This window comes from Lucilia cuprina, chromosome 2 (assembly GCF_022045245.1).
Source record: "Lucilia cuprina isolate Lc7/37 chromosome 2, ASM2204524v1, whole genome shotgun sequence".
Lineage (NCBI taxonomy): Eukaryota > Metazoa > Arthropoda > Insecta > Diptera > Calliphoridae > Lucilia > Lucilia cuprina.
Genome location: NC_060950.1, coordinates 38,419,951 through 38,434,500, shown reverse-complemented (window position 1 = coordinate 38,434,500; position 14,550 = coordinate 38,419,951).

Here is a 14,550-nt window from a genome sequence, read left to right as displayed (position 1 = left end):
AGAGTGTATATCTGTACCAAATTTAAAACATATATCTGTAAAAGTTTTAAATGTGATTTATTTTTTATAATAATTCACTGTTCCGATACATTTAAGCAATTTATGGATGAAAATCGAATTTTCTAAAAGAGGCTTTATATGGGGGCTAGGGGCAAATATGGACCAAGCCTGATAAATTTTTGTGAATATATTTATATTTATATAATATTTATTTGTGCTGAATTTCACCGCGATATTTGTTTTTATAAGTTAATTTTGGACATTCAAGTAATTTTCTGAAGGGGAATTTATATTGGAGCTAGGAACAAATGGGGGCCGATCTTTCTGAAATTTGACAAGGTCATCAAGGCTTGTATAAAACTTAGTTATCGATATACAGGTAACATTTAACATAATTATGAGCTCAGAAGCCCTTTTCGAGGGTTCTGTTGTATGGGGGCTAGGTGAAATAATGGACCGATTTTATTTCACCTAATCGACTCAGAAAACGATTCTAAGTCGATTGGTATACTTTAAGCCGGTATAGGACATATATTTTTGTATGTTACAAACATCAGCACAAACCAAATGTATCATCCCCACTTAAGTGGTGTAGGTTATAAAAATATTGGATCCAAAATCTAATTACCAAATTTTGTAAGGATGGGTCCACAACACGCTTTCTGTTCCCTTATTTATAGCCCACATTTTATGTTAAAATATATCAATCTTAGGTAGATCACTGTGATTAAAACGTGCAATATTTATAAATGTTTAATTTTTTGCACCTTTTTATAGAAAAGAATATAAAATTCTTTAAAAAAAGATTAACATTTGCAAATAGACCAAGTTTTTAGTATTTAACTGCATTCAAACTCTTACCATTATTAAAAATATGTTTTAATTGAAAAACACTAAAATTTTGGAAAGTATTATCATGACTTACATCTTATCGCTGATATGTTACCTCATTTGTTTATAGGGAATTTTTCAATTAATACTTTAAAGAATTAAACATTTACTTACAATATTAACTTGTACATGGAACAAATTCAATAGGAGTAATGGCTTTAAAATGTTTGGATCACGACATGTTGTTTAAAGTTCCAAAAATGACCCTAAATTTTCATTTGTTAGTTAGCTTTTTACCTAACTCTTCCAACTTGCTTTTAAACTTCGACAATTTTCCATAGTACAAAGTTTTACTTTTTAAATTTATTAACTGAATTTCTAGAGATCCAATACCAATTCCAAATGGCTCAATACGGATTTAAGATGAAATGAGCGAAAAGCTAATTGTGTTGCTTTCTTTCTCATTCAAAAAGTATTTGTTTTTATTTTGCTCATGTACAGAACGATTAAGCAAAGTTACAAAGTTGTGTATACATATACATATATATTAGTTGCGTTGCTATTAATTAAAACGGAATGATTTTATAATATATATATTTTTTAATAAATAAAATCTGTGTATGAAACTAAAAAGCCACAGCTCCAAAGAGCCACGTTTGGCTCGCGAGTCATAGTTTGCCGACCCCTGGGTTAGGAGAATGATAGGAGAATGTATATTACATCAAATCCGAAAAATACACCTAGGCCACTTTCGAGCCTGTTGTGCGTTCCTTATCGTGAAAAAAGAGAACTGAATGAATTATTTTTGTCTCATAGCTAGGTTTCCCTGGCTTAGGTACAAATATTTTCCTTGCATCCTGCCATTAAATCGGGGTATATGTGAATTTCAAGCATGCATCATATTAAGCAGATATACGGAAACCAGTCCCGTCTCCATCTGTAAAAGTGGCGGGAAAATTATATCCGACCCTGCAGCTTTACAGGGAGCGAAGCTCTTGATTGCCCCTTAATTACAATTTCCGTGTTATCCTCCCTTTCCTCCAATATCGGTTGATCTATGTTATTCGATATACCGGATGGGAGATGAGAGTCCATTAGAAGTTTCATTGTCTCCTCCATATCCTCCTGCGTCTTACCCGTGTCAACGACCATAGATTCCGGTTGGACTTGATTTTCTGATAGGAATTTTTTTATCTTCGATACGTCATTTACGCTGTCTACCTGTTCACAGAAAAGTTTCCAGGAGTCTCCTTTGGCTTTACGAAGAATTTTCTAGTATTCACCAAGTTTACTACGATACTCATATCAGTATACTGTGGTCTTTTTACGCCGTGCCGGTTAAATAGTTTGTGAAGATTTTACCATGGTTCCGAATCTCCCCCGTTACCCAAAGTTTCTCCTGGGCAGATCACCGCTATCGCAGAGGCAGCTGTCTTCGAACGATTCAACCAAGGCACTTTTGAGCATTTCTACTTTGGCGTCTATGTTCTCTTTATTTCGACACTGAAAAGTGTCCTGACATAAACAGTTCTTTAGTAAAGAACCGAACATTATCCAATTAGTTTTAGACTTATTTCGAAACTTCATCGGCTTTGGTGGCGGCCGTAGTGTTTTGTATCTTATCATATATAGTTATATCTAATAATTCTTCTCTGATTCTATTGGCGAAGGTAGCTTTATTACCTAAGTTTGATGTGATCAAGTCTTAAGTATTATGAAAATCCATGAGGGCTTGCGTGATTAAATCCAAACACCTTGTTCAAGGTTCCTGGATTAAGGCTATATATACCTGTTAATTTTAGCCACCAGAGCGTTTGTAGCCATCTCACTCCGATGGAGATTTATTTGTATAACATCAATCATTTTTATCCATTTAAACAGTCTTCAAGCGAGTTAGTGATCTCCACCCGGCTCGCTCAATTTGACTTTTCCGGTAACAGATGCAGTGGGTACCATTGATGGCACTGCGGTGTCCTTATCAGGCATTGGAAGAACAGTCGTTTTAATTGACACTTTCCCATTTTTGGACAGCAACGCTGTTCTGTTTTCTGACGAGTGAGTGATTTTTTTTTCACGCTTTTAGGATTTGACTCCTCAAAATGACCAGTACTTGCTAATGATGATTTGGGTATCGTCTTAGGAGTTTTAGTGTCCTTGTCTGGGCCGGTTTTGACAGCCCTTTCAATCGGCGCCTTCCCAATTTTGGAAAGGTCAGCTGCACCTTCTTTTGGCGAATTAGTGGTACCTTCCTCGCTTTTAAGATTTGACTCCCCAACGTTATCAGTAGTTGCTACTGATGCTGTGGTCTTAGGTATTTCAGTGTCCATTTCGAGGGTTGTTGTTACAGCCGTTTCAATCGGCACCTTCCCAAATTTGAATATGATAACTTTACAGCTTTATTCTTGGCAAGACTAGCCATATATCTCTGTTCCTTCCTTTTATGTAGACAGTGGACTTTAAGAACACCGGAAGCTCGTCCTTCTTTGCCAGTCCCAACTTGGCGCCGTCCCAGGGAAAAGGGATACTTTCCACCAAGTTCTTTAGGGTGCTAACACATTGGTGAAATACCAACCTCTTCAACAACACCACCATTGTAAAAATTGTATTAAGTAAAAATACAAATTTTACCACTGAATGTTACAAGACCGCGAGTGGTTGTAAAGCACTCTTACGAATCTTGAATAAAACTAAATTTATTTTTAAAACTAAAAACTTAAGAACTATTAAACAAAATCTTAAAACTAACTTAGAACTAAGATAAGACCTCACGCACTCTTTTTATGCATTCAATCTTACCAATTTCATATTCCCATATAAGGGTGGATTTTCAAGTGCACTAGTGATACGAATATGATCTATTTTTAATTATATCTCATAATGTCTATGCGTTACATAAACAAGAGAATTAATGTGCATCTTAGTGCTACCATTCTTATCATTACTAAAGGTTGTAAAGAACTTAAACGATAAATATTTATTTGTAAGTCAAGTGAACTAATCTAATGGTTTTTATGACCAAACACATGCACCAAAATAAGATTTTAAACTATGTTCAAATATGTTTGAACAACCATGCTGAACTCGCAGCTCACGCTCTCAATTGGTTGTTTGGCATTTGAAGCGATTGCGTTGTCCACTATCTTATTGTTCATCAGATCTTTTACCTTACTCTGTTGGTCTATTGGAATTTTGCCTGTCGGATCATCGGCATCGTAAACTGCATAGTAGAAATCGTCACTCTTTCCTCGCTTTTGAGATACCCGTACCTTCGAGCTGGATTGTCGCCGACGTGATCGTCTTCAGAATATCTTTCTTGGCATTGTATGGCTTGGCTTCGACTGTATATTAGAAGATGGGGAGCTCTTTTTCTTCTTAGGTTTATTCCTCAGATAACTGGAAGTAAATTTTCTAAAGATCCCTATGGGCGAGATATAAACAGCATCTATTTTTGAAACAGATAAACGTCATTTCTATCCTTATGGCGTCATTTCCATTTTTAAAATGAAAATTTTTGCTGAGCTTACCGAGCTAAATCTGCTTGGATCAAAGTCCGACTCTCATATACAGGAAATTACTCTCTCACATCTACGAGTGTCATGTGAATTCGACTCTCTTGTGAGAAATTTAAACTTGTCAAAACCCTCAAATGTTTAACTTACTTTTTTTGCAACGTTTAAGGATTGTACGCGAAATTACGGTTGTGCACAAAAAATCTGTAATTTTTTAAAATAATTTTATCCCACTTTTCTTACAAAAATTTCTTTAATTTTCCTAAACAGGAAAAAAATATTTTTTCTAATTATTGACATGTATATGTATTGGAATGCACCAATACATATACATTTTTGTTACTAACACATATTTAGAGTTAGGTACTTTTTTACTAACACATGCTTAGAGTTAGGTACTGCTGTCAAAGAGTCGGACTACTTGTTATACTTTGGCTTGGATAGACACATAAACACGTCCATTTTTACCAGGACGATTTTCCTGAGGTACCCCACATCTAAGTAGCATGCTCAGTTCATATAAAAAACGGCCTAATCTTCACCATGAACAGCAGGTACAAAATCATTTAAAACAAGTAAGAGTGTTATATTCGGCTTTGCCAAATCTTATATACCCACCATCAAACCTCGTTTGACTCGAATGAAACTTATTTATGTCGAATTTCATCTATATACTCGTATTTTTAGATCAGATATAAGGGTTAAAGTAATTTTCTGAAGGGAGCCTTATATAGGGGTAGGGTCAATTATGGGTCGATCCTCATAAAATTTGGTAGACAGAATTTGGTTCATATTAAATTTATTTGTGTCGAATTTCATCGTTACACTAGTATTTTTAAGCCATTAATCAGCGTTGCAGTCATTTTCTGAAGGGGACTTTATATTGGGGGTAGAGTCAATCATGAACCGATCCTCATAAAATTGTTTAGGTAGATTTTGACTCGTATGAAACTTACTTATGTCGAATTTCATCTATATATACTAGTATTTTGAAGGCATTAATGAGCGTTGCAGTCATTTTCTGAAGGGACCTTATAAGGGGGTAGGTTCAATTGTGGACCGATCCTCATAAAATAGTGATTTTGGATCATAAGAAACTTACTTATGTCGAATCGCTATATTCGTATTTTTAAACAAGTTATGACTGTTAAAGCTGCTTTTCACTTGTATTGAGGCTATCCGAAAACGTGGACCAATATTGGCAATTTTTAATACCAAACAAACCTTACCTATAAGAAATACCAATACCAACAATGAATATTGGATAACAATGAATATTTTAAGTGAATTTTGTGGAGTTCCATCTATATCGATTCAGAATTTCATAAGGATCAAGAATATATATATACTTTGTTGGGTCTTAGGTGAATATTTTTTAGTGTTACAAACGGAATGACAAACTGATATATACCCTCTATCACCACTGATGGTGGTGGAGGGTATAAAAGTACCAAAAAGACCCCTTTTATGTATTATGGCCTAATCTACATACTCTACATAGAAAACCCAAGTTCCCTTTTATCTACATACTAATTTCATATTCCTAGGTTCTATATTCTAGCAATTTGTTTTATCAAAACACAAAAAAAAATATATTTTTACACAAACATATTGAATTTTTGTCAGTCCGTTTGTATTGTTTGTATTTATAAATAATTTTTTTACAAAATTTACATTTTGAAGGGAAATTTACATCAGTATCTTTACAAGTCCACGAAAACGTGAAAAATCCGAGATTGTACGAGCAATGTTTGTGTAGTGTGTGTTATAATGAAAAAAGTGTATTTGTCAAGCCGCTTGTTTAGTCTATTTGGCTAAATAAGAAAATTTTTGGATTTCATTGTAAGATTTTAGCACAAATTTCAATATGCGGATTTCTTAAGATTTCTACATTACCCAAATCATCCCAAATTCTAACATTGTTGTCAGTGGAGGCCTAAAAGAATTTTATGGCCATTTCATGTCCAGCTCAAACATGAATGCCAAAAGTTTGAAAATCCTACACAACAATTCCATCGTTGCGGTTGGCTGTAACCCCGTGTCTACATTAGACAAATATTTATTATACTCAACGTCAAATTGTTACCATGATAACAAATTGTTACCATGATAACAACAATTGTTACCATGACAGTGTTGTCTAAACAATTGTTTAGACAACGTTGTCTTGATAATAAACGTCATTGTATTGTAAAATTTGTGTAGAATTTTGTTTTTGTGCAATTATTATTGGTTTTTAACATAAGTTTTAGTGAAATTAGTGTTTATTTACAAAATTTGCATTTAATTTTAATCGTTTTTATTATATAGCATTATTTTAACAAAATTATCTGTGGGTTGTCGTGATAAAATCAGCATTTTGTTACCTCTATGTATGACAATTTTTCTGCCGACGTTTTGTCAAGTACCGTGAGAAATATTTGTCTAATATAGACATGGGGTAAGGGAACGTGTGACGGTTGTGCTGAACTTTATAGTGCTGGTCAAAACAATTCGACCTATAGTCATTCCAAAGATTAATATACTAGTGAATTGTAGGTCATTTAATGACCATTTATATCTGATTATTGTCTTATTACATTTTTATACCCTTCACATTCGTGAGAAGGGTATATATAAGTTTGTCATTCCGTTTGTAATTTCTATAATATAATTTTCCGACCCTATAAAGTATATATATTCTGGATCCTTACAGATAGCGGAGTCGATTTAGCCATGTCCGTCTGTCTGTCTGTGTGTATGTTGAAATCAGTTTTCAGAAGACCCCAGATATCTGCGAGATCCGAATTTTCAATAATTCTATTGGAAATACGGTCGATTAGAACGCTATTTAATATCAGTCCAATCGGTCCATAAATAACGAAGATATGAGTAAAAATCCGAGACCACCTCTGAAAATTTCATCAAAAATTTAGATTTTTCGTGCATGCTTATGCAGAAATAATAAAACAACAAAAACAAAATGGAGCATCAAACGGTAAATTGTTTTGTTATTGTAATTGCTTGTTAATAAACACAAAGCAAAGAAAGAACATCACGTAACGTTACGTTGTCATTGGCTAGAAATATGAAATTAAGTATGTAGAGCCTGGATTAAGTGAGAACCTATAAAAGGGGACTTTCTGGTACTTTTTCGTTCTTCAAAAGGTATTTTTTGAAATTTCTATAATATTGAACCTAGAAACATGAAATTAAGTATGCATGGCCCGGATTAAGTGAGGACCCAAACAAGGGGAGTTTTTGGTACTTTTTCGTTTTTCAAAAGGTACTTTTTACAATTTCTACAATATTGAACCTAGAAACATGTAATTAAGTATGTATGGCCCGGATTAAGTGAGGACCCATACAAGGGGACTTTTTCGTTGTTCAAAAGGTACTTTTTGCAATTTCTACATTATTGAACCTAGAAACATTTAATTAAGTATGTATGGCCCGGATTAAGTGAGGACCCATAAAAGGGGACTTTTTGGTACTTTTTCGTTCTTCAAAAGGTACTTTTTGCAATTTCTACAATATTGAACCTAGAAACATGTAATTAAATATGTATGGCCCGGATAAAGTGAGGACCCATACAAGGGGACTTTTTGGTACTTTTTCGTTTTTCAAAAGGTACTTTTTGCAATTTATACAATATTGAACCTAGAAACATGTAATTAAGTATGTATGGCCCGGATTAAGTGAGGACCCATAAAAGGGGACTTTTTGGAATTTTTTCGTTGTTCAAAAGGTACTTTTTGCAATTTCTACAATATTGAACCTAGAAACATGTAATTAAGTATGTATGGCCCGGATTAAGTGAGGACCCATACAAGGGGACTTTTTGGTACTTTTTCGTTTTTCAAAAGGTACTTTTTGCAATTTCTACGATATTAAACCTAGAAACATGTAATTATGTATGTATGGCCCGGATTAAGTAAGGACCCATAAAAGGGGACTTTTTGGTACTTTTTCGTTTTTCAAAAGGTACTTTTTGCAATTTCTACGATATTAAACCTAGAAACATGTAATTAAGTTGTATGGCCAGGATTAAGTGAGGACCATGAAAGGGTACTTTTTGGTACTTTTTCATTCTTCAAAAGGTACTTTTTGAAATTTCTATAATATTGAACCTAGAAACATGTTATTAAGTTCGTATATCCCGGATTAAGTGAGAACCAGTAAAAGGGGACTTCTTGGTACTTTTTCGTTCTTCAAAAGGTACCTTTTACAATTTCTACAATATTGAACCTAGGAACATGTAATTAAGTTTGTATGGCCCGGATTAACTGAGGACCCATAGATGGGGACTTTTTGGTACTTTTTCGTTCTTCAAAAGGTACAAAAGGCTTTAAACACATTATGGTGAAGGGTATATAAGATTCGGCACAGCCGAATATAGAACTCTTACTTGTTTTGCATAAGTTAGTCAGTTGGCTTAGATCATATACCGGCGGATAAAGAGGCAGATAAAAAAATCACCACTACACACACACTATAGGCATTTTTTCATTGAAATTGCACTGAAAAAAATATTTGGTTATTTTTAATTTTGAAGTTTTAATTGCATTACTGTAAAATGCGAATATTTATAAACGATGTGTAATCAATGTACTTAAGAATGATAATTTCTTCACATAGAAACAACTTTTCTTATTAAAATGTACAAAAAAAGTATGAAACAAGATTTTCTTTAACAAAGCGACATCAACCTACTTTCTTGAATGTTGTCAAGCAACTAAATAAAATATTTGTATTTTTGATGCTCTTGTTTAGAGGTTCGTATGCAATCGTGTTGTGTACATGTAATTTGCCGAAAATCTTCGTTGTCAGAACAATACTAGCGCCGACGTCTGGCTTAGATGGCAGCCCCATTATAAGAATAGGATACAGTAGACCCTCGATCGGCAACTCCTATATACAGTGTTTTTTTAGCCGTTACTAAATTTACACAGATTACTCATACGCATAGAAAACACAATTCAGTCTCATTTGAGCTGTCATAGAAGAAGGTTGTGTTGTCGCTCGTTTCTTGCTTTTGCAATGAAAATGAACGAAATTATATAAATGAAGGGATGGATAATACTAATTATTGAACTTTTTTGACATCTACACTACATATTTAATAGTTTTTACAATTATAATTTTTGACATCTACACTACATATTTAATAGTTTTTACAATTATAAACATTTTAAAATCTTTTTTCATTCAACATAATTTGCAAATTATAATAATTAACCAAAATGTAATGCAATTTTGTTAAATCTTTACGTTTAATATGTATATATTTAATTTAAAATATAGTTAAAAATATCAAATTTGTATTTTATATACATATATTTTAATATTTAAATATGTCCAAAACAAGGCAAAAAATATTTGCTACTTTTAATCTAAAAAAAATATTAGTTTTGTGTTACATTATTATTATATCTAAATTTCAGTTATCCATATATGCATTTTTGTGGAGATGAGAGTACAATGACTTCTCACTTCTTGTTTTTTCAATCTTTAACTTCCCAGTAGTTAGACGGGACAGTCCCGAACTGACCATTTAACCTACCACTTGTCGTGTGCCATAGCCACCTGACTACCCAGGTGACCAACCATTTTAACATGGGCTTGTCCTACGAGAAAGTCAATCGTCACTGTACACCTTACAAAAAGACAGTAAAGAGACGATTGCCCCCACTCTCGCTTACAAAGGGGATACTAAAGTGACGACTGTCTTCATTCTCGATTATAAAGAGTTTATTTGTGACGAAAGTCAAAAAATACGAATTGGAGTCAGCCAGGTGGTAAGATATTAATGGAACTAAAATTTAAAAATTTCAAGTGTCTACTCTCCAGAATACTATAGGACAATAATGTGACGATTGACACAAAAGATATAAATTTGAGTCAACCAGATGGTGGCATATTAGTAGAAAGTAATAATCATTTCTCCAAACGATGGGTAAAATAACTACTTTCGCAAATACAAAAAAAAAACTTTTAAGAGTATAATCTCTAGGTTACTTGAGGACAGTAAAGAGACGACTGTCTCCGCTCCCGCTTACAAAGGGGACACTAAAGTGACGACTGTCTTCATTCTCGATTACAAAGAGTACATTTGTGGCGAATGACCCAAAACATACGAACTACGATCATCCAGGTGGGTAAATATTAGTGGAAATTACTGTCTTTTTCGTATGCATTGACTCTTTGTCGAACTGCTGGGTCTTTGTCGAACTGCTGGGTCTTTGTCGAACTGCTGGGTTATACAAGTGCAAAATGTTGTAGTATATGTCTGCCGAACCTGCCCTGCCAGCAATTAGTCGACTATGAGAAAAATTCACTTTTAGTTTACTTTTACAGACTGACTATAAGTTAACTACAATGTAATGCAGTGCTGTCCCGAAGTTTTGTATTTGGCAACGTAAAGAACAGTCTTTTAAATACTAACTACAAGCTAACTATAATGTAATGCAGAAGTGCCTCAAAATTATCTGGAGAATGTTAATTGTATTTCAACATGTTTTCTCTTGTTTCTTTATTATTATGATTTTATTTGTTAACTTTAGTAGACTGACTATAAACAAACAACAATGTAATGCAGAAATGTTCCAAAATTTGGGAATTTGCGGGAGTACCCCAAAATTATATGGAGAGCGTTTTGTTTCGACATGTTTTCTCATGTTTCTTTATTATTTGGAATTTTGTTTTACATTTTTCTCATTTTGTTGTACACGTTGTGAAATTAGAGTCAGTAAATTGGAAAAATTAATTATAAAATGTTAAATATTTCAAAACTCGGTCCCTAAATTCTGATGTAAATATAATACATTAACAGTTAACATTACACATAACATTTTAAAATTTATTTTAGATTTGGATCAATGAATCATGGAAATAATGAACAAATCATTCATAATTTTATGGATACCGGTGTTATTATTAGTTCCCCTGCAGAAAACTGATGTGTATTAATTTTACCGATCTAATATCATAACTTGTATTAAAGCGAAATTTAATTTAGACAAATAGTAGTTAAATTTTAAATATATTTAATTAAAATGTAATTAATTAATACAGTAGGGAATACAAAGGAAAACTATTACTTGACTTTTCTGCAACTAACTTAGTTAGTTAATAAAGAAATGCCTTTAAGCTAATTTTTTAGTAACTAACTTTAAGCCAGTTGAAAAGTCATGCAAAGTCGGACAATTGACTACTGCGTAGGACATCGCCATGTTAAAACAGTCAGTTGGCTCCATTAAAAATAATCCAAGAATCAACCATAACTAGTTGATGAAAAAGTCAGCTTTTAATGCATTTAAAGTTAATTGAGTTGCTGGCAGGGTGGATCTACCCAGCAGTTCGACAAAGAGTCAATGCATACGAATAAGACAATAATTTCCACTAATAGTTAACCACCTGGATGATCGTAATTCGTATGTTTTGGGTCATTCGTCACGAATGTACCCTTTGTAATCGAGAATGAAGACCGTCGTCACTTTAGTATCCTCTTTGTAAGCGAGAGTGGAGACTGTCTCTTTGTAGGGTGTAGAGTGACGATTGGGTAGTCAGGTGGCTAGGGGCCACCGCAAGTGGTAGGTTAAGTTGTTAGTTCGGGACTATTTACTTTAAAATTTGATGTAAGTATCCGCTAGGTATTCAAATATCAAATAAAAGTATTCGATACCGTTTTTTTCAAAGTATTTTGTAAATAAATGTCTTTAGTGTAGTGTAAATAATGTCTTTTAAAAATGCATCCTTTATATCCTTGAGAATGTTTATTATATTTTTTTCCGAAAATTATGCATTCTTTATCACATACTTAAATATTGTTCCTATAGCATTGTTACTTTAGTCACTAAAAAATATATTACTACTCTAATATTAAAAAAATTATTTTTTGATAAATGAGGAAATCTGTGTTAGTAAAATGCTGAATATTACTTTTTAGACTTGAACAAAACCAAATACTCGTGAAAGCATATTGCATACATAAGAACTGGGTACTCAGTTTTTCACTTTCTGATATTTTTAAAGGACATCAACTTATTCGGTATATAAACAAATTTATTAAATGTTTTTATTCTTATATCAATATGGACAACAAATTAAAGAGGAGAATCTCTTAAAAATAAAAAATATATATTGTTTTAATTTTGATAGTAGAAAAATTATAAATTATGTCCTTTAAATATATTATTCCTTCAAATTTCTAAGAATTTTCCAATACATATTTTAAATTGTTTTTTTTTTCTGTTTAGAAAACTGTCCTAATAAATAAAAAATACTATCAATTTTATAATATCATCCTTTATATGGTAGGCTAACATTTTAAAATGATATTGCTATTTTTAGGAACGTCCTACTTAAGGATATAAATATTTGAATAAACTAAAAAAAATATTCTTGAAATAGCTATAGAAACAAATTTTAACCTTTATTTATTAAAAAATATATTGGAAATTCCCAAGGATATGAAGAATAACATTTTCAAAGGATATTAATAAAAAATTTTCGTCCTGAAAACTAAAAACAAATAATATATTTGATTTCCGAAGATTGACCTATTTTATTTGATACTGACTAAAAATATTTAGTAAATATATTTTATTAAATTTATATATCCTTAAAACTAAAGTACTTTAAAAACGAGAGAATATCAGAAAATGAAAAACAGAAAACGGAGATTCACTTTAATTGACCTCTAGCATCGTTCAACTCCAATAAAAAAGTTAAAATTGTATCCCATTTTTTTTTAATTTCCAAACTAGAAACGTAACCGTTAATTTAAAATCAAGAATAATAAAATTGTATAATTTCTCTGAGTGAGAGAAGAATTTATTTTTATGTTATATTACGCCGATGGCTAACACCCTTGGGGTGTTTTTATACATTTTTTAAAATTAAAAATATTTATTATATATGACACTTAGATAACACTATGCTTTATGTTTTGACTTATAGGTGGCGCTTAAATACAGGTTTGTGCCATTACTTAATTACAGACATTTTTAAATGAAACATAGATGGCGCAATATAACATAAAACATAAATTCTTCTCTCTCTGAGAGGAATTATACTAGAGCATAACATACACATGTCTTTCAGTTTCCAGAATGTCAAATCACATATGAAAAAAATATGACATTTATTGAAACCACATAGAAATATTTTCACAAACCGTCACTCGCTATCATCTCATCTTTCAAGTTGCTATGAGAGAGAGATGCTGCGAATCAGCAGATTTTGCTGCGCAATCACACAAACACGTGTATTTCTTATGGGAGCTAGGCTGCTGCGTATCCCTAGGCCCACTTTAACTTGACGCAGCACATATAAAAAAAATGGTTTTGCTGTACACAGCGAGACGAAATTTCTGTGCACAGCAGGATGCTCTCTTCTGTGTTTTTGAGAGTATTTTTTTTTAATAAATAAAAAGTTATCAGGGTTGTCAACTTTGAAATTTCAAAAAGCACCAAATTGAAGAACGCGTATTTCTCGAAAAAAGCACTAAGATAAAATATTTTTTAGTTTTTAGAGAAAAAATTGTTTTTATATGCACATACTAACGATTAATCGTCGTTCGGTTATTCGATTACTTTTTGAAGATTAATCGTTCGAGTAAATTAAAATTGTCAAATTTCAAATAACGAATAAACCGAATAATTTCTATCGATTAACCGATTAAGAAAAACTCTATATTTAATAGTAAAATGACTATGTATTTCCTACAAATTTAATATTTTTATAATAAATTTTCTTCCTTTCTTAATTTCTTAATCATTTTATTTGATGATTAAAAAAATCATGAAAATAATTATATCGAACGTATGAGTTCTAGAACTCGTTGAAAATCTTAAAAACAGTAATTTATTTATATAGAAAAGCATTTCACATAAACAGGAATAATTTCTAATATTTGAGAAAAAACTAAACATAGATTTGAACTGAAAGAAGTCAAAATAATATTTTTGTTTATAAACTGTGCAAAAGTTATTTTCAAACATGAAAAAATCTATGCGTGCAGGAAACTGTGGGCAATTAGTATTAACTCTGTATACTCAGTTTTTCATTTTAAATTTTACAATTATTGTATTCATTAAACACAAATACAAAACATACCATCATTTAAAAATATAGAAGGTTGTTTCAATATGAATTTGTTGACAAGAAAGGAGATGTTTGAAGTTTATTATTTGTGTAAATATTCAAAAGAGCGTTGCCATATTAAGAA